The 22,547-nt window shown below is 35.2% G+C and overlaps 1 long non-coding RNA gene across 1 annotated transcript in view; it reads right to left on the bottom strand.

The window, feature by feature from the left end:
• Positions 1-21,230: 21,230 nt before the first annotated feature.
• The window catches only part of LOC119872349, a 36,975-nt gene continuing 35,658 nt past the window's right edge, over positions 21,231-22,547 (bottom strand). The window contains exons 3-4 of the long non-coding RNA XR_005360407.1: positions 22,334-22,411; positions 21,231-21,365 (exon numbers count right to left, since the gene is read on the bottom strand). This is a non-coding gene — a long non-coding RNA (uncharacterized LOC119872349). The remainder of the gene's footprint in view (positions 21,366-22,333; positions 22,412-22,547) is intronic.

The following is a 22,547-nucleotide window of genomic DNA, read 5'->3' as shown; positions in this document are numbered from 1 at the left end:
TATTATTATTATAATTAAGTCATTGCATACATCCTTATTTCTTTTATCTCTGTTATTCTGGCCTGGAGAAACACCAGTCTAGTTAAATCCAAATTTCTGTCTATTCTACAACTTCTCTAGACAGCTAAACACAGCTGGAGAAAAATGCACAAGCTTGATAACTGCTCTCACTTTAAATTTATGACCACCAACATCAAATAGACACCCACTGCTATCCATCATTTCTATGATATTTACTGAATACATTCACTCTTATACAAACTTTTTCTCTTTAAAGTTTTAATGCCGGCTCCCATCTCTTAACTCACCAGTGTTAAAGGTGCTATCAATTTTCAGCGAAAAAATAGAAGTAATCAGGAGAAGCTTTCCACTAGACTTCTCCACAAATTATATCACCACATTCACATCTTTAAAAACGCACTCTGATATCTCTTTTCTTAGAAAGGATGACTCTTCTGTGTTCCACTTTTGCACAGAGCCCATCTCCCTCGTTTCTACTCAAGGGCATCTCAAGAGCAATTCTTGCTTCTCTCTTTATCACTGATGTCCAACTAGTGCTTCAATTCTGTACTATTCTTTATGATAAATTTCTCCGTAATTATTTTCTAAACCAATTACAAACAATTCTACTTCTCTCACTCTCTCGATACCAAATAATTTTCTTACCACACTACCCAACTATTCTTACCAATTTGCAGCAATAGCAAATCCATTGGACAAAGATTAATGATTGCCTTACTGATTATCCCTTCCCAAACTCTCAATTGCCTAGCCTGAAAAAATCAACTTAGATGTTTGACATGCATCTACTAAGAGAATCTGCTGACCCTCCAATTTTCTAAGACTTTATTAAATGTTTGCTTACTTCTTTTAATTGTTATTTTTTACTTCTTTTAGTTGTACATGCAAAAACTTAAGAGTTTTATTTTAGTCATTGCCTCTTTCCATCAATTATTCGTACTTATTTTTACCAAAAAAAAAAAAAAAAACTTACTTATGTTTTCCTGTATGCTTAGTAAGGCATACAAGCTACATAATAGTCAAAATATTTCTTCAGGGATCCCTGGGTGGCACAGTGGTTTAGCGCCTGCCTTTGGCCCAGGGCGCGATCCTGGAGACCTGGGATCGAATCCCACATCGGCTCCTGGTACATGGAGCCTGCTTCTCCCTCTGCCTGTGTCTCTGCCTTTCTTTCTCTCTCTGTGTGTGACTATCATAAATAAATACATAAATAATTATTTAAAAAATATTTCTTCACAGGGATTATAATACTGTAAACTCTACATGTAAATTTCTAGGCTTTACAAGGTGGATTGGCACCTAGATTAACCATACATAAATTTCTATTTATTTTTTGATATTTCTATGTAACCTAATTTCATAAAAGCTTGGTCTATATATCTTATAGCAGTTAAAGTATAGAATTTTAAAATATATACATACTGAGATGTCATAAACATACAGAAAAGTTTACAAATTATAATGCAGACAAAGGTATTATCAAAAATTAAAATATTCATCTAACCATCGTCCTGGTCAAGAAAGAAAAAATTGCCTGATCCCTAGAAGCTCATGCCCCTCCCAATAACAGTTATCTCTCTTCTCCCAACTCTTTTGACTTCCAGCATTATAGTTTAAGTCTGTTTTGTTAAAACTTTATTTAACACAATCATGCAATAAATATTTCAGTCATGCTTTCCAGCCACTGGCACAATAATACAGCATAACAAATTGTCTCAAGCACATGGCTTAAAACAGTAATCATTTAATCTCATATATACCTCTGTGTATTGGCTGATAAAGACAGGGTTTGGCTATTTGGCTTTTCTTCAAATATGCAGCTAGCTGATCTTGGCTCTTTACTGCTTGTTGGGCTCACATATGCCAATGTGAGTTCATTCTTATTGAAGCTGAAGGAATTGCAGTTATGATGGAACCCTCATTACTTGCTAATTACAGAATTTCAAGATGGCACACACCACCACACAAGCTTTTCCTTGTGCCATGTTACTAATAGTCCTCTAGTCATGTTACGTGGCCAAGTGCAAACCTCAAAGATGGTGAAGTACTTTGTCTCTAGTGAGAAGAATTGCAAAGCTTGTGTGACAAGAGGCATGAATATAGGGGTGAGTAAATAATCAAGATCAATAATTCAAAATATAAAGTTTGTCCTTTTGATCACAATTTCTCATGCCTCTCCCTACCATTAAAATATATTCCCCCTACTGTGAGCAACAAAAATCCAACCCAATTATGTCTTCAGGCTGTAAGTTCTAGATTCATGAAATACATAAGGTCCACAGATAGGTTTTCTTAACACAGACACCTATGGTCTAAAAGAAAGTTGTCTTTCAACTTACAAGTACAAATATCCAGGCACAATGATGGAACAAGGACAGAATTACTACAATAAATTCTCTCATTCAAAAGGGACAATGGATACCAGAGACTGTTTGTTGCTTCAAAACAATCTTGAAAACTTGAAATTTTCATATACTCCAAATTAAACTCTATTAGACTGGCTTATGTACCTAAGATTCTTTTTCCAAACTTAACATTATATGAATTTTAAAAGTTTTAATTTTTTAAGTAAATTGTGTACATGTGAAAAGATATTCCCCAAGATGAATTTCTCATATCGTCATCTTACTCAACCTAGGAGTATAAGCTCTCTAAAAGCAGCTCCATACTCAAATCTCCAATGACTGGTTTTCGTAATGAAGATGTTCCTTTCTTTTCTACTCTTTCTCTTGCTCTTTCCTAAGGAAAGACACTGAATAATGTACTTCTTTTAAAAATAAATCTTTCCTAGCCCACTTCTTTTCTGTACAGTTATTGACTCAGAACTCTTTTTGTCTCTGAAATAGTCTTGTTCTCCTTTAGCACAGACTGATGTGGTTGTTGTCATTGTTTGCCAATATAGTTTTGGACTTCATGTTTTTTTCCATGTGTTTACCTCAGCTAATACCATCTTCCAATAGTCACACCCAGTTTCTTTTGCAGAAATATTTGTTCCTGTAGACTTGAATATAGTTACTTTGAGTGCATTAGGTAGCTGAAAATCGGAGTCGGTTGTTGCTTTCCTTGATATGTTTAATCACATTGATTTGGTTCCCTGTGCACTTGAAGAATTTTGATTAAATGCCAAACAAAGTAAGAAATTTGAGGGTTAATTTAAATCTGAGTCTGGTATAACTTCCCTTGAGAGAAGGCACTAATTCATTCATTCTGTTTTCCATTGAGGTAATTTGAAGCTGAGTCTCAGGGACTGTGATGGCAAATTTATATCTAGCTGTCATTATTCTTAGAATATATTTCTCTTTGGTACCAACCAAACACGGATCCTTACCTATTAGTTACACTCTCATCGCTAATTATTATTATTATTATTATTATTATTATTATTATTATTATTATTATATTTTGCATTTAGCCACGAGTTTGCTCAACTGCTCAGCCTCTTATTTATCTCTCATCACTCAGAATACTCCAAACAGGACAGCTGTAGAGTAAAAGGGACTCCCAAATCTAGGCTCACAATTTTAAATTTCTTTCTTCTCTAAGACTTTGGGCTAATAATTCTTTATCTTGTCATTAACCCTCCAATGCCTTCAAACAGATTTTTTCTTTCTTTCTTTCTATTGATACAAGTTTTGTAGTTATTCCCTGTGGGTCATCTTGCCCATTACTGAAAGTGAATCCTCTATATTAATTTTAATGGCTTTATAATCCTGAGTAATTAGTTAACTTTTAGAAGACTGAACTAGCTCATGTTTAAAATATGAATACATGTATCTCATGGTCATTATCAGAATCTTAAAGATTGGGGCACCTGGGTGGCTCAGCACTTGAACGTCTCCCTTTGGCTCAGGGTGTGATCCCGGGGTCCTTGGATCGGGCTCCCTGTGAGGAGCCTGCTTCTCACTCTGCCTGTGTCTCTGCCTCTCTCTGTGTCTTTCTTGAATAAATAAATAAAATCTTTAAAAAATCATAAAGAGTAATACTTTAAATACTGAGCCACATATTTTATGTCTGCTATGATATAATGGCCAAATGAGTTATTAAATGTTATTATTTGTTTAATTTCATGTAACTTGCCAGATTCTTTTTCCAAACTTAACATTATATGAATTTTCAAACTTTTAATTTTTTAAGTGAATTGTGTACATGTGAAAAGATATTCCCCAAAATGAATTTCTCATATCATCATCTTACTCAATCTAGGAGTATAAGATAAATAATGTAGTAAAAAATAAATCCAAGTTTGTTGGTTTAAGCAAGAGGATGGCTGGAGTGGCCATTGAGTGAGACTGGGAAAATTGCAGTTAAAGGAGGTGTGGTACCAAACTCTAAGGTATCTCTGACTCTGGATACTCATGTGATGTGTAAACTCCTCCCATGTCAGGAAGGGCTGGCTTATGTAACTAAGAGGGTATTGTACAGCTTCCAAGCTGGCTCATGAAAGGCATTATGGTCATCTTCCTGCTCCCCCTGTACTCACCCCCTCTGCAGGAAGCTAAAGGCCAAGTCATGAAGCCCCATAAAAAGGCACACATGAGGAGGAACTGAGGCCATACAACAGGAGATAACTTGCAAGGAAGGTGAGTGAACCTTTTTGGAAATGGATCTTCCAGCCCCAGTCAAGCCTTCCGATGAAGACAGCCCTAGGTGAGATCTTGACTGTAAACTCATGAGAAAGCCTGAACTAGAAATGTAGGCTGAGCCATTCATTCCTGCATGAGATAATACATGGTTATTGCTTTAAGCTTCTGAGTTTTGGGGGTAATTTCTTTTGCATCAGGAAAGGACTAAAATATCCAGTCTCAGAAAAACAAGAGTTGAGCTTTGGACAGTGCAGCAGGTGTTTGTGTTCCAACTCTGCTGGGCCGTGTACTCCAGAGTGGCTAGAATGAACAGGCGCTTGCCAGTGCCCATGAAACAATGTATCAGAGCATCTCTCTGCTTTTCTCTTCAGTGCTTTCTCTGGGGTTTCAGAGTCTACTTGACTAGATGTAGGCACAGCTCTGAAGTACAAGGGAGGCAAAACCCAAGATTTTACTTCAGATTGTATTTTCAAGGTATAGAACTTAAAAATACTGTGTTTGAAGTGCTTAGTAGATACCTAACTTATGATGGTGATATAATTTTGACTATAATGTCTGGAATTCAAAGCAGAGGCCTGGACTACAGACATAAATTTAATAGTTGTCAGGAAGAATATTAAGCCATAAGACTAGATGATCTAAAGGAATAAGTATAGAATGAGAAGATCTAGTACGAGAAGAAAGATATGAGGTACTCTTGCAATGCAGATGATTCCATTTTTGCTTCTAAATAAAATAGAGGCTCTGATAAACTTATCTATTCTGCATTTTCAAATATTCTTTTCATTATATACTGCATAAACTATATATGAGTGTGCATTAGTCAGGATTCTCTAGAGAAATAGAACTAATAGGATGCATGTGTTGGTATACATAAATCATATCTATATATTTCCTTCCAATAATGGGGAAAAGCTCTTATAGGATATGATGGAAAACTTAGATTAAATAGGAAAAAAAACCCAGATCTGTTCAAAGGCATTGGTGAGTTAATGATAAGATAAAGAATTATTGGGCCAAGGCCTAGAGAAGAAAGAGACCCAAAATTATGAACCTACATTTTGGAACCAAGTTACTTTATAGATGTTTGAAGAGGTCTCTTCTTTCTTCTACTCTGAGAATTGAGAATTCCAGCCCCCACCACCATCAACACATATATTCATTTGATTGACCCTACATTTCACTGAAATTGGTGTCAGAATTGAATCTCCATTTACCACTACCATAAATATCTCTGCTAAAAAGACTTCAGAATTTCTTTGCACTTTGTTCTTTAATCCCCACAGCCCACCAAACTCCAGACTCAAGAGTATATAATCGAGTAGTATGTATGTGTTCCTAAGCTATCTGCATGAGCTGATTTTGTTTTGTTTTGTTTCTTTTCTTATTTTCTTTCCTTCTCTCCTCCTTCCCTTCTTTCTTTTCCTTTGTGGTTGCAGTTCTTTTGAAATATATTTAGGATCATTTGTTTTAGTTTCCTCTTAGTTTGAATTTTTTCCCCTCTTTCCAAATCTTACTGATTAAATTTATTTTTATAGACACAGTATTAACATGCTTTTACAAGCAACAGTTGTATAAAAAGGTACACTTTGAAAAATATCGCATCACTCCCTCGTGCCCCTCTCCCTCACACCTACCCTATCCTTTGTATGTATAAACTTCATCATTTTATGATTTGTCCCATTATTACTTTTTGTAAAGGTAAGCAGATGTAGGTCTGTTTTCTTATTTTCACTTCCTTCTTACAGAAAATGTAGGGTACTATGTATCTTCTTTCATACATTTTTTTCTCACTAACTAAAATCACCTAAAAATTACTCCAAGATTACTCCAGTTTCATATAGGTCTTTCTCATAATTTCCATTAAGCTGTATAAAATGCACTTCAATCATTAAAATTCACCTCTTTTATGTCATTTTTATTGGATATTCAATAGTCACTTCAAACTTTTCAATTTAATGTCTTCCCTGAGGTCATCTTTTTGTTTCAGAAAGTAACACCCAAAGGTAAACTCAATTTTCATTTGATATCTTTGTAAATCTTTAGACTGCCAAATAATTCTTCTTCTTCTTCAGTACATTTGTCATCAATATCATTCATTTTATTCTTTGAAGTATATTTTTTGAGATTTATTTGAGAGAGGGCATGAGTGGTGGGAAAGAAAGCAGCAGAGGAAGAAAGACAATCTACAAGCAGACTCCCTGTTGATCATGGAGTCAGCTTCAGGGCTTGATCCAGAACCCTGAGATCATGACTTGAGTCGAAACCAGGAATTGGCCTCTTCACCAACTGACCCATGGCGCCCCTGAAATATTTTTATTCTCGGAATACTTTTTGCATCATATTGCTACCATCTCAGACCTCAACATTTCCATCTTGTGTGGGTTTTCCTTTATAATCTCCTTGTCTTTGAGATTTCCTTTCCATTATAGTCCAATTTACTTTGCATGTCAATCTAAGCTTTCTAAAATATCACTTTCCTAACATTCATTGTGTTCAAAACCTACATTAGCTCTCCACTATTTATTTTAGTATGTTAAAAACTGCACGCTGGATGCTAACAGTCTTACTATTTGGGTTCTTTCTTAATTATGACAGCTATTGTTCTTAATATCTCATATCAAACACATAATATGTTTGCTTTGCCCTCTCTGCATTTGATTAAACTGTTCCTTTAAACTGGAATGTTCTTCTCATCTGATAATCTGTGTCGTATTTCATCATTCTCTGCAACTGCTCTTGACCCATGCCTTTAAAATTCAATTACATTCCTCATAATCTCTAAGGTATCATGTAATTGCATGAAAGTGTTATGTTCATCTCTATAGCTTTATAAGATGGACTATATGAAATGTTACTTGTTTTTTTCATGTACTTCATAAAACAAAGCAGAATTATTAACATTTATGAAATAGTTCCTGAATATTTAAAAAATCCACTAAAAATACTTTGTTTTAAAAGTTATATTTCATTGTAAAATTTTAATTTATTTATATGTTTTATGTTATTTTTTAGAAGATTTATTTATTTATTCATGAGAAACAGAGAGAGAGAGAGGCAGAGACACTGGCAAAGGGAGAAGCAGGCTCCATGCAGGGAGCCTGATATGGGACTCAATCCCAGATCCCAGGATCATGCCCTGAGCCTAAGGCAGACACTCAATCACTGAGCCACCCAGGCATCCCCTTTTATGCTATTTTGATTAATAAAATATTATTGATATTAAAGTCATTTTGGCTTTTTCCAAGGAACATTGGTATTTAAGATTTTATCTTAGAAATTGTACTAAACTAATAATTAGTGTTATTTATATGAAAATAATTATTTTGCAAGACTGATATACTTTTTTTCCCTCTTTATTTAGTCAAGGATCTGTTAAATACTAAGACAGAAATAAATGAACGACAACCTAGCTATACATTGAATCATTCTATCTCCGTTCTTGAAATAGCTGACAGTCCTGTTATACATACTATATTTTAAAGTATTTATTTATTTCAGTTTATTATTCTCATTATATTTAGGAACTATGCTCCTCAGGGTCACTTTTTAAATGTTTATGTTAACTATTGAACTAACAGAGACTGAAGTCTTCATTAGATATAAATTTAATACTCTTGTTGTATAGCTGGTCTATACACTCTTCTCCAATAAACACCGAGAATTAAGCTCTAACTTCATTTATAATAATGTTACTATTATGAAAAAAGTCAGCTTCCAATTTAAGCAAGAGACCAATAGTCTTAAATACTATTTATTCTATTGCTTGGTGCATTTTTAATACCGTGGTTTATTTACCCCACTAGTATTATTAGCAATAGATCTGAGATTACCAAGTGTATACAGGCTTTGCTGCATCCTAAGAATCTAAGGATGCTTAAATTAAATGCCAAATGATTGATCAGGATAAGAAATAATGGAGTTAAGTATTGTTTGAGGTCACCAAAAAAATTGTAGAGGATAGGGCAAATTTAACCTGAATTTTGAAGGAAGATTAATATTTAACTAGAGAGGAGTAAGTTTGGCATTTCCAATGAGCCAAATCACAGAGTAGGTCATCTTGGAAAGACCAGAAGAGAAAAGTTTAGTCTGAAAAACAGATTTTTATACATTAATGCCAAGTGCAGTAGTCTAGGTCCCAATGCAAGCTTTCAGATCTGTCTTCCAGATGCATAATAGTAATACCAAATAATATATCTATGTGATTTACAATGAATTTTAGTGGCAATAAACCAGTTAGAATCAGTTGAAATAGGTGTAAAATGTGGAATTCTTGAATTAGAGTATGTGCTAAATTCTCATTACAGTTGTAACCAGACTGCATCTTTAGCTTTTACATTTAGAGTAAAAGCACAACCTTGCTGCATTTGTAAAAGAATATTAATCAAAACTCCTTTCCCTTTCAGTGTAGTTATTTGTATGAGGCGAACAGTAAGACCTTAGTTCTATTACTTTAAAAAGGTCTTGACCACCAGATAAAATCCATTACAGAAAATTCCACTTGTACTAGATACATGTTGCCTCTTCAAGACTGGCAAAGTGCAATAAATCTAAAATTCTCAATACAGTAATTACAACTTCAGAGAAATTCTCAGATTGGATAAAGTTACAAAGTAACTTCTTATCATTTCTGGACTTTGAACAAAGGACAAAAAGTTAATTGACTAAAATGATAGAGTTTACCCTCAAAATGAAAGCACATTAACCTATAAAGTCAGTCTGTCTCATTGAAAATAAATGATTTTACCTCCATATTTTTACTGTAGAAATCTCTTGTGGGAAAGAAACATCGTTAAACCATAAATTGTGAGATTTAACAAAATTCATTAATAATGCCTGAATAAATTCATGGTATCCAACCAAATATAGAAGGCACACAATCATGTGTTATTAGCTTAGAACTGTTAGGACATCATTAGAAGCATACACTTGTATATATTTTATGACCTTCTTTAATTAGGGGAGCACAGAAATATAAAACAATGCACCTATAAGCAGTAAAGGAACAAAGATTGAGAAACTGAGTCAGTAATGTTTGCAACATATCAAAGACTGTAGAAATATATAGAAGGTGTCTCAAATTGCATATTTAAGCATATTTCTTTGAATAAGGAGTTTTGCCCTATTATAAACTCCATGTAGGATTAGCTTTAAAAAAATCTGCACTACTGAGCTGTTCTAATCAGCATATAGCCCACATTCCAAGACTGTAGTTGACATACAGTTTAATGTAAATATTACATTTAAATAATCTATAAATTATAGTTAACTCAAAGAAGTATGTTAAAAAAATTGTTTACCAAATATGTTGGGTTTTCATTATTTCTGTCACTCCCTAGCCCTTAGCGAGTACCTTATACTTTGTAAAGTGCTAACCAAATGTAAGTTATTATTAATATATCTAGCTCCGCACAGCTATAAAACAAGTTGAGTAAATATAAACAATAGAATTACAAACTCCTAGGGGATCCCTGGGTGGCGCAGCGGTTTGGCGCCTGCCTTTGGCCCAGGGCGCGATCCTGGAGACCCGGGATCGAATCCCACATCAGGCTCCCGGTGCATGGAGCCTGCTTCTTCCTCTGCCTGTGTCTCTGCCTCATTCTCTCTCTCTCTCTCTCTCTGTGACTATCACAAATAAAAAAAAAAAAAAAAAAAAAAAGAATTACAAACTCCTCTGGTTTAAGAGACAAGCAAAAATTTGCCTACAAATATACAATATTAGCTGTAGAAACAAATGAAAAAATAATTCGCATTGAAAGTGAAATGAACTTTGAACAACTGTTGAGTTTTGAGTACTTTTTGGATAGGAGAGAAAAAACTATAAACAAAATAGCAGTCCTCTAACTTTTTATGAGTAGCTTTACATCTCCGTTAACCTCTGTCAGAGTGTGAAAAACTTTAGTTGGGGTGCCTGGGTAGCTCAGCAGTTTGGTGCCTGCCTTTGGCCCAGAGCATGATCCTGGAGTCCCAGGATCGAGTCCCACATCAAGCTCCCTGCATGGAGCTTGCTGCTCCGTCTGCCTGTGTCTCTGCCTCTCTCTGTGTCTCTCATGAATAAATAAATAAAATCTTTAAAAAAAATAAAAAAAAGAAAGAAAAAGAAAAACTTTAGTGACCAAGTGGTTCATTTTCTTCATTTTACTGATGAAGCAGTTGAGACACTAGAGAATATTTGGGCTTCCAGTCTCTGGTCTGTGTGTACTTAAGAAGCTTAGAGGTCACCCTCCTGGCCTAACAAGTAAAAATCTGAGCAAACTGAAAAATCAACTCTTCTTAGATCCTTAAGAGAAGTGAGGTCTTCGGAAAATATCCCCCAAATTGGAGGGAACACAGAGAATCACAGCTTACAGGAGCAGAGCCTCACAAACTGCAGTCTTGGTGGGAACCACTGCTGGAGTAACCAGAATGGCGACTGAATGGAAGGAGTCTCAATATGGACAAGTGTTAAGAGCTAAAAACTCCTGCATGACCCAGTTATAGTGAGTTTTACCTCCATGAGCTCAACTAGGTTCTCAAAGTAAATATCAGAGAAAAGACTGCTTCTGGCAGGCAGAGGGGGAAGAGAACCATTTAGAAATAATGCCATAGCACTCTGTTCCAACAAGGGCTGCCATCAGGAGAAACTAATTAACCCAGCCTAATCTGCTGGGGTTTTATCAGAACCTAATGACCCGAGAAAAGGGCACTACCCAACTTCGCCTGGATCTAGCCTTCTACAAGGAGAAAGAATACTGAACTCCAGGCCCCTCTGGCCATCTGATCCTACCTAAAGGGGTAGGGGAAGGAACAGAGAAGCACAGTGATGGTCCAGAGCCACAGGTTCACTAAAAGAATGACATCTACTCATAGGTCTATAGGACGTGTTCCCTCCCCAGACCTCACTACCACACTAAAGGTCCTCACTAAAGGTCTGCTTATAGCAGTACCTTCTACCAGTACATCAGGTCCAAATATAAAGAAGAAGAAAAAAAAAAGAATACAAGACATGCTAAAATGCAAAAAACAAAACAAAACAAAACAAAACAAAAAAAACACATTGGAAGGGACAGAGCAAGCATCAGGAGCAGACTTAGATGTGGCATGGATGTTAGACTTACCACACCAAGAGTTTAAAGGAAATATGATTAATATATATGTGAAGGGCTCTGGTGGGGAAACCACATTGCTTACAAGACCGGATTGGTAATGTATGCAGAGAGATGGAAACTCTAAGAAAGAACCAGAAAGAAATGCTAGAGGAAATAAAAAATAAAAATAAATTATAAAACAACAAAGAAATAAAAATATAAAAAATACTGCAACAGAAGAAGAGTGTCTGATGGGCTTATTAGTAGATTGCACATGGCTCAGGAAGAAATAGAGATTTCTCAATAGAAACCTCCAAAATTGAATGCAAGCAGAAAAAAGGACTGAAAAAAAAACAGAGTTTTTAGAAATCTAAGAACTGTGGGACATAAGGATAATAGGAATATCAGGAGACTATTTGAGCTTAGTCAGTGATAAAACCAGACTATAATTTAGGCCTCGTGACTCCAGTTCTGTTTTTCAGATCTGTGCCATGTTCCTGCAACACAGAGGTCTGCTTCCCAATTGCCTAGTTGCTTCAGATTGCTGGATGCTAGTAAACCCCTCTTGGACAGTCTCCTTGCAAATGCCTTTGATCTCAATTTACTAATGCATATCTATCCACAGCCAAAAGAACATCACACTAATAAAACTGCAGAGTACCAAATAACTATATTAAATGACGGTTAACAGGTTAACAAACTCCCTCCCTCTGTGTGTGTGTGTGTAATTTATTTTCTAAAGCACACAAGTAGACACCAATCTATATGTCCTATTAGTTACATAAAAAGGGAAGGCACTCAAAACAAAGACAAAGAGAAGTTTTTGATTACCACACTCAGGATTGTCTTGCCAACATTTCACTAGAAATTAAAGTAATGGCTCATTTCCTGTTGGTACAGATTTAAAAAATAAAATGTCTATTGCTTATGCTTCCTGGAAAACAATATTTGCACACCTGCAAAGTAGTTCAGTCATTCCCAGATATGAATTTTGATTGTGTCAACATTATAATGGCAGTGAAAATAAAACAAAACTTGCCAAATTTAAGTTATAGATGAGTGGCTGGTTCCGAACTATCACAAAGACAGAGTGAAATATTCACATCATTTTTGGCTCTGGAATGAATTAATTACTTGAAATGTACTTTACCTGAACTTTGGGAAACATGCTAGAGACACATGAGGTTAGAGAAAGGAGATAGTAGTGATTAATGTTTCTTCTTATTTCCAAAGTATTGTTTACTCTTGTCTGGTGAAGGTAGTTTTATTTTCCGTGAGAGAACACAGTCTTGTAAAAAGAAAACCCACAGCTTTCTGAAAGGGCCGTGAATTTTGGAAGTTAGCTTCTGATACATGTACTTTCTTTACTTACATTTCTTCTAATGTCACAGCTGCCTAAATATTTGTAAAAATACCTTCACATTACTGCCTCCTCAAGTATCTTCTGAGCAGAGACCTTTTAGGAGAAAAGCAAAAATATTTTCTTAATTAGAAAGCATCATGGATTCTGGGTAAAGTGGCAGCCTTGAAGTTAATGGGTATCTTGACTTCTGTCCATGAGTTTCCTATCCAATGCAGGTGCTTTTATTTTGCCAGGAAAATTTTGAACTCAAAAGGAAAGGATAGTTTACATGCCCATCGTTGTTACTTCCCCACAATAATTAGTGGTACTGTTTCTTCATAGCCGTGCACTAGGCCTCTGACATGTAATGTATGCGGGCCTTATGATAGCCCTGCTAGATAGATATCATTAAATCCACCTGTCTATATGGAAATTCAGACCTGAAGATATTAACTAACTTGATTGATTACAAGTCCTGAGCAGCTTACTAAGGTCCTTAGGACAAGATCAAGGAAAACCACTTCTATCAGAATCAGATCCTTCAGGTGAATGAAAGGATGTATTATGATATTTTTTCCTTATCTTATTGCATTTGATTTACTCTTTTGGAGTAAGGCATTAGAAACTTTTTCAAAATAGTGGATAGGTAGGGAGAAGCCATTAACCCTTGTGTTTGCATATATATTTTTAGATCTCCCAAGAGAAATGGGAGATGGATCTTTTGTGGAACAAGTAAAGATAATCCTGACAGTTCTGGAGTGGTGTGTTGGGTCTGTGGTGCCCTGGTGATGTCCCAAGGTAGGTACCTGGGAACCCAGAAACAGAAAAATAAGGGGGACAATCAGCTGGTTGTTCATCATTTATTTTTTTAAGATTTTATTTATTTATTCATGAGAGACAAAGAGAGAGACAGGCAGAGACACAGGCAGAGGAAGAATCAGGCTCCTCGCAGGGAGCCCGATGTGGGACTCAATTCCAGGACCCCAGGATCATGCCCTAAGTCAAAGGCAGACGCTCACCCATGGAGCCACCCAGATGGCCCTTGTCATTTACTTTATTGATGATTGATATTAAATATTTTGAGGAAATATTTAGACTGGAAAAAATATTTGAAAACCATAAATTTAGAGAATGAGATTTGAACAGAATATGAGTCATCAACAATCAGTGGACTCCTCAACCAAGAGAGTCAGGAGAATAGCTTGCCTGCATTAAAATTTTCCTGGACCTAAGCTGATAGGAGACCTGTTATCCCATTCAGAGGAGGGAACTAAATACAAATACAAGGCTTTACCAAAACTGAGAGTGTAGAGTGACCCCTCTGCTGTCACTACTTATATGCCTCTTTGCAGTGCATTTGTCACCACTCATACCCATAATTTGAATGTTCCATCTACTAGTTTGCTGGTTAGCACTGTGTGAAACTCTTTAATGCAATTACCAAAATTAAACTCAGTTATAATCCCTGATCTAGGACCACAAAGCTGTTGTACTTTGTATGTATTGTGCAAAGACCCTAACCAAGGGGACAGATAGGATGTGAAATCCACTTGGCACTCGACTCATCAGCCTTACTCCTTGGGTTGGGAATGTGTCTGCATGGAGTAAGAGGTACCTTTTTTAACTTACACAAAGAGACCACATGGGCTAGTGACAACCCTGACTTGTGCCATGGTCCCCGCTACATCTACCCCCACCCTCTGTAATCTGTGTTTACCTCTCTTGTGGAATTTTTGTATAACATGGTAATGTAACTCCCTGTATATTTGGGACCTTATTCCTTGCCATATAATAGCATAAGCATAATGATTTGTTGTTATATCTCCTACATCTTAGAACCATCCCTGACACCTAATATATGCTCCCTAATTATCTTTGGGTTGTTATTGAATGTATGTTCCAATGTGGTAAACTTAATTTATATAAATCTCAATAGAGAACTTAAAAAAATGTGTGTGCTTATATGACTTTTTTATGTTAACTACAATGAGATATTTGATGCACCATGTAAATTATGAACCATATAAAATGTATTTAATTCACTCTAAATCCCAGCATCAAATTAGGTTGCTTTCTATCATGCATTACTTGTCTTGATTCTTAGACACTATGATACTCTCCATTGCCTTAGAGAGTAAAATATAAAAGTCTTAGGAATATCACATAATTCAATCAAATCCCATACCTGACTAAGAGGTCCTGGACTGGAGGAGGGAAGAAAGAGTTTCTATTACATGATAGATTCTGTGTCCACTTGAAATCATTCTATTTCACTTTTAACATACAACCACTCTTTGAATCAGATATTTCATTTTAAAATGAGATAACTGAATATCAGAGAAATAAATGTCTTGGTAAAGTCACTTATCTTGGAGTGCCTGGGTGGTTAAGTTGGTTAAGTGTTTGACTTTGGCTCAGGTCATGATCTCGGTGTCCTGGGACCAAGCCCCGTGTTGGGCTCCGTGCTCATCGGGAAGTCTGCTTGTCCCTCTCCCTCTACCCCTCCCTCCCATGCTTTATTCTCTCTCTCTCTCTCTCTCAAATAAATAAAATCATTAAAAGCAAGTCACTTATCTTGTAAATTCTAGAATCGGGAAATCCAGTGTTCATATAAGAGACTAATTTGTCCAGCTGATATTTTACTTACACTGATGATACCTTGACAATGATGGAGTATTTTGTTTACTTGGGAATTTCAGCTAATTATCTCAATACTTTTTCTGATACAATGAAAAATAACCATTTTGAATGATGGTATTTTTTTCTCAATAAGGTGATTTTTTTCCCTCATTTAACTGAATGTTTTGATGTCATAGTTGCATAGTCCAGAGCCAGCCTCTAATTTCGCACTGCATCCTGGTGCACAAAGTAAAATACCAAGACACATTCAAACATAGGCCAAGGATATTTTCATTATCAGTCTCCACCAAGCATGTATATTCCTCCTTTAATGAAAATTATCTTTTCCTAGCTTTGTTCATTGTTTAAAAATGTTTCCCTGCCTCAGTCTTTTCATCTATTGCCTTTCTCAGATGAATGTTTTTCTTGTTGTGTTTTATTTTGTATTAATTCTACTGAGTGATTCTCAGCAATCTTACATAATACACACTTTCTCAAAAAATTGATTAATATAAAATCATGTTTGAGTATATATATTTTTAAAAATAAAAGATACTTAAGCATGCTAGATAATAAAATATAGCAATCAGTTACATATACAGATTTTATCTATATTTTGTAAATCTACAGTAAGAAAGATAATAAAAAACTTAGATCTCTCTCTGAAATGATTATGGAAGATTTTATAGACACATACACATACTCATATATATAGTAAATGCCAATAAGGCCGAATTTGCAAAATGTTGTCCTTCTGGGGTATTTGTTCAGATGTCATGAAAGGTTGAGCTATTTCTCATAAACATCCAAATTTAAAAGACAAGCACCCTAGGCTATGTGTGGGTGCTGGTGTGACTATCCATTAGATAAGATGTCCTCTCGGTTGTCATGTCATCCTTGTATACCTGAGGTTGGCCTCACCTGAATTAGGGACTTTTTTACCCATGTATCCTTGTTTAGGATGGTTGAAAAGGAAAAGAGATTGACAATAAAGGCCTCTAAGGCAAGCAGGAGGAACCAACGTGATTTAAGCTTGGATTGGGCCGGCAAGAGAAATTTACCTGGCAAATGAGACTAAAGAGCATCAAAGAAATACAAAGGAAGACACTTTAGGTGATTTCAAACCCTGAATGTTATTAAATGAACAAAATAGCATACAAAACTTTCCATATACTTTATTGGGTAACAACATAATTAATATTGTTCAGATATCTTGTGCAAACTCAATTTAATAACTTTTCAGCATGTACTTTATGCCTAGCATCATGCTGGGCCCTGAAGATGCCAAAATTGAGAAGATAGTTCTGCCCCAAGAAAGTCACAAACCAAAAAAGAAGAGTATTCTATATAATTGCTAAAAATAAATGAATTTACAACTCTTTAATAAAGAGACAAATAAACCACTTACAAAATAGATGAAGGACTTACCTTATACTACATAAAAAATTTAATTCATAATGTATTGAAAACCTAAACATAAGAGCTAAAACTATAAAAGTCTAGAAGAAAACTTAGAAGAAAGTTTTCTTGATTTTGTGTTTGACAATGGTTTATTTGATATGATACCAAAAGCGCAGCCACCAAAAGAAAGAATAGATAAAATGACCCATTCTAAATTCAAAACTTTTGTGCATCAAGGAACACTATCAACAGAGATAACCCACAGAACGGGAGAAAATGTTTCAAATCACATATCTGACAAGGGATCCAATCCAGAAAATATAAAGAACTCCTGCAACTCAACAAGAACAATGAAGTAGCAAAGCAAACAACCCAATTAACAAATGCAGAAAGGATTTGGATAGACATTTCTTCAAAGAAGTTATATTGATGGCCAGGAATAACATGAAAAGTTGTTTCTCATCAGTTTTCAGGGAAATGCAAACTAAAATCACAATGAGGTATCACTTTACACCTATTAGAATGGCTATAGGGAAAAGATAGTAAGTGTTGGCAAAGATGTGGATAAATTAGAATGTTCATAAAGTGCTGGTGGGATTGTACAATGATGCAGCTGCTGTGGAAAACAGTCTGGTAATTCCTAAAACAGCTAAACATAGAGTTACCATGTAATCTAGTATTCCAATTCTAGGTATATACCCAAGAGAAATGAAGATGTATGTCTACAATAACTTGCACACAAATATCAAGTAGCCAAAAAGTAGAAACAACCCAAATGTCCATCAGTTTGTGAATGGATGAACAGAATATAGGCTATCCTTACGATTGAATATTATCAAGCCATAAAAACAGGAATGAAATCTGGACACATGATACAACATGAATAAACCTTGAAAACAGTATATTATATGAAATAATTCAGTCACAAAAGACCACATATTTTATGATTTAATTTATATGAAATGTCCAGAAGAGACAAATCTATATCCAGAGAGTAGAGATTAAAGGTTGCCTAGGGCTGGGGTTAGTGGATTGATTGAGGAGTGATGACTAACAGATGTGAGGTTTCTCTTTGGAGTGATGAAACCAAAAATCAACCAAGTGACCAATTATGCCCAGTATATATGTTTAAGAAAATGAAAGATAAATTTAAGCATGCCAGATAACAAAGTATAGCAACCAGTTACATATAAATATTTTATGTGTTTTATAGTATACCCAAAGGAAGATAATAGAAAATTTAAATGTCTCCCCAGAAATACTTGTGGAAGATTATGTATACCTGCATGTATGTTTTATTTTTGTTTCAATAAAGTCAGAGTTAAATTGTAACTTTATTTAGAGGGAAGAACTTTTCTTCTTCAAATACAGATAGGATGTTAGACATCTGAGCAACATTCAAACATTAAAGGTGGCCTAAGAAGGTAGTTTAACTATGAGCAAATTCTAATTTCATGCAGAACTGGTAAAAATATGTTTAATAATTCAATTAAATATCAAAACATTCCAATCATGTGTGTCATGTTCTTTAAACTTAAAATGTTAAATTAGTTCTGCAATTACATATGACCATAGGAAGTAATTCTTAGCCATGCATTTCAATGTTTTTTTAGTATGTTTGTGGAAAAAAGGGTACTATACTCTGCTATTAGTTTTTCAAAATGACTATTTGCAGATAAGGCAAACATACATACAAGTACAGCTGTGTATAGCTGTAGGTATGGATACAGATATAGCTACAGCTTTAGCTATAGATCGATATAGACATAGATATAACTGAAATCTTTGGTTATGACTTCACCACCCAAAGATCCTTTCATACATATATTCCCCATTTTAAAGAGTAATAAAAAGGGTAAATGAGACATATTCTCTACAAATAAGTAGATAATCTATTAGAAGAAAACTATAAATATGCAAATACAGTAATTCAAAGAACACTAGAAAAACCACAATAATAGAGGTGTGAAGTAGTATAGTGCACCAAAAGGAAATAAATTAGCATATGATTTGATAAAACTTGTCCAATATTTTGAGATGGGCTATCTATTTTAGCCCTAGGTTTGCCATTAGTATAAATGGCTTTGTAAAATTGTTGAGCAATTTGACACTAATTTTCTTGTATGAAAAATTAGTGAATCGTCCTAGGTTCACTTCAGCTTTAACTTTTGATGACAAAATCATTAGGTGACTGTCATGAAGACCCTGTCCTTTGATGAGACAGGAAAAAAATTCCAAAGAGAGGAAAACATAACATATACATGAAATTTCTAGAGATAAGTAAATAAATAAAATAACAAATCAAACTAAATAAAACTAAGCAGCATCCAGCATAGGGACTGCCCCCAAAAGCAAAATTTTTTTTTCTTTTAAGCAAAGTCCATTGTTCGGTTCAGGTGGAGCAGACTTGTATGTAGTTTGATGATAAGCAACAGAGCTAGAGTTGGAGATAGTGGTTGGAATCATGACTGTCAGAATTGTATTGTGTTTACAGTTGACTTGGTAGGTAAAAGGGTCAGGAATGCATTTGACTATGAATAGAGCTACTCTGGCAGATTTGAGAGATGGTTAATTTGAAACCAATGCTGGGAATTTGGGATCGAGTTTAAGAGAATCCAAATTAATGTGAGAAAAATGAGAGGAGAATGGAAAAGAGAACAAACTTCAAGAAGAACAAAATATATGAGGTGGGTTTTTTGTTTGTTTTGTGTGTGTGTGCGTGTGGAGGAGTAAGGATAAAGGAAAGAATATACTTTGAAAATTTAAATGTGAATAACTGGATATATGATGGTGTCCTTGCAAAAAGAAAATCACAAGGAGGAGCTTGTTCTGGGGAGACCAGACACAAAACAAAATCTTTTACTGTTTAAGAGCTGGGAGAAAGATTAGGATAATTGTATATTTCACACATTAAGAAACCAAAGTTCAGAGAAGTGATTTAACTAAATCAGTTGACTAATGAAGAATGAATTTTTGAAACATGCTTAGTTGGAGGGCCTAGTAAAAGAGCAGATAGAAATACCCAATAAGGCAGCAGGGTATAGCTCATGACAGCAATAAATATATAGTTTACTGTCACAGTGAAATGATCACCTCACTATAATAATAACTTTGAAAGAAACATACAGAAGAGCAACTTGCCACAGAAGTGCCAGGAATTGCAACAAACTGTATTATAATTTTATGAAAACTAATTTTCTCGTGACATGCCCAGATTACATATTGTATGAAAAACTGGGAAAAGAAAACATTCTTAAGCCTCAGAAATACTTCCTGCTGTTCTGTTACACTGAGATTAATTGCAAGTCACACAAGTTAAACAGTGCAAAATGTTTTACAGAGCACATGGAAGGTTTCGCATGCCCTAAAATAAAGGGCTATAAATGTGACATACTACACTCTCCTGGAAGAATTTCTGAATATTTCTATTATAAACTAATTTTCTCCTACTGCAGCTTTCCTAGGAAAGTGACAAGATAAAACTGATTTCTTAAGTCATCATTTCAAAGGATGATATAATTATCTCATTTTAAAATTAAAAAAAAAATAAAGCAGTGATGCTATTAGTAGCTTTCATGTTTCAGAGAAGTTTCCATATATTTGCATACTATAATTAATTAAGAGATTGCTAAAAGGGGCCAACTGAATGAATTTATAAATAGTAAAATTTGTCTCTATCTACAAATAGTTTTAATCTTCACAGTTATATTTTTAAGGATGCTTATCTGTGTCATTTCTTATAAATACATTAATAATGGTTTTAATAAATATAGCCATTAGATAAATCTCTACTCACTTGTAACATATTTCATATAAGTTAATTCCCAAATATCTATTTCAAAATATTTATTTAACCAAAATTTTTAACATACTTGCAATTTGCAATATGATACTCAATTTTAAATAAATGGATTTTCTATCACTTATACTAATGGAAACTAATGGGGAAAAAAAAAAAACCCTAAATGTTTTATTTTAAAAATGTTCGGAAAAATATGCATTTCACAGTTACTGACCTCTCATAAACTACAGTATCTCAAGTAGATGATCCAACATGGAGGTATACAGATATGTATCTGTTTTTTTTTTTTTTTTTAAGATTTATTTATTTATTCATTCAGAGAGAGCGAAGAGAGAGGCAGAGACACAGGCAGAGGGAGAAGCAGGCTCCCTGCAGGAAGCCCGAGATGGAACTCGATCCTGGTCTCCAGGATCACACCCGGGGCTGCAGGTGGCGCTAAACCGCTGGCCACCGGGGCTGCCCAGATATGTATCTGTTGAGTAGAAATAATCACTTGGCCATCCAGACATCTTTGAGTACTGATGAATCATCTGAAAAAAAAAAGGGGAAAAAAAATTGGAGAGAGAGAGAAAGAGGAAGAGGAGGAGGAGAAATAGCAGAAGTTGGGGGAAAGAAAGAAGAGAGGAAGGAAGGGAGGAGAAGAGGAATGAAAAACCAAGGAGAGAAGTCATAAAATCTGATGACTTTGTCTACCGTTAAAGTGACAAAGTGAGGATAAAGGTCAGTAAGTACTCAACCTATACTCTCAACCTATACTCTCTATACTAAAAACTTCACATCTGCCATATTCTGTGCCTAGAGTTAGAAACATGACTCTTTATACAGGTTTTCCCCACTATCCAAAGTGGAGTGTTTCTGTAAAACATTTGGTAAGCAGAAATGGTGGAAAGCAAAGAGAAGTGATTACCATTATAATTGATATCAACAATTTTTGCACATTCTCAGGACCCCCCCCCCCCCACAAAAAGGGCCAGGGAGGGTTAGGCAGGGAGAGATAGGTGGGAGCCATGAAATCAGGCGCACAGAAATCTTGAGGGTGCTGAGATATAAGAACCCAGAGATAAGGAAACAAACCAGACCACCTGGCCCCTGATGTTAGGGAGTGTTTTTCTTTGGCAGCTATACCGTAGTCACAGAAAATGACCAGACCACAAAGAAATAAGTCATTAAGGGTGTTATCAATAGTCCTTGCTCAAACTAAGACAACAGAAGAATCTCAAGGCCACAGACTCCTTGGTCAAGTTTTCAATAAAATACCAGCCTAAAAACCTTTCAGTGGCAACCCTGTCAGGATCCCTCTCACTTCTGAGAGCTTTCTCTGTTCCCTCACTTAATAAACTTCTATCATTTTACTCATTCTCTTTTGTCTGCAAGATTCGTTCTTAACTCCATGAGACAAGAACCTAGCTCTCCTGCTTCATTAGGCTTTTCTGGTACCTTAGAACACATCTTGCTAAAGAATGCACAAAATAAATCGAGATAAAGCACAGATGCTCACAGACACAGTCCAAAGTTAATGCAGCTTCGCAGGGCCACTTCTGCTGCTTGAGGAGTGTGATACCACTGCAATGGCTTCCTGCAAAAACACATGTTGAATGCTGTTTTCACTTTTTCCATAAAAATGAAAATTCTCTTCAGATTCTTTCAGTTAGAGAAAACAGATACTAATCTAGGTGTTTCTTAAAAGCAAAGTGACAAACCTGAACTTTTGA

This window comes from Canis lupus, chromosome 6, assembly GCF_011100685.1.
Source record: "Canis lupus familiaris isolate Mischka breed German Shepherd chromosome 6, alternate assembly UU_Cfam_GSD_1.0, whole genome shotgun sequence".
In the NCBI taxonomy this organism is placed as follows: Eukaryota; Metazoa; Chordata; class Mammalia; order Carnivora; family Canidae; genus Canis; species Canis lupus.
Note: the sequence above shows the minus strand (reverse complement) of the source record. Positions and strands in the feature narration are given on the sequence as shown.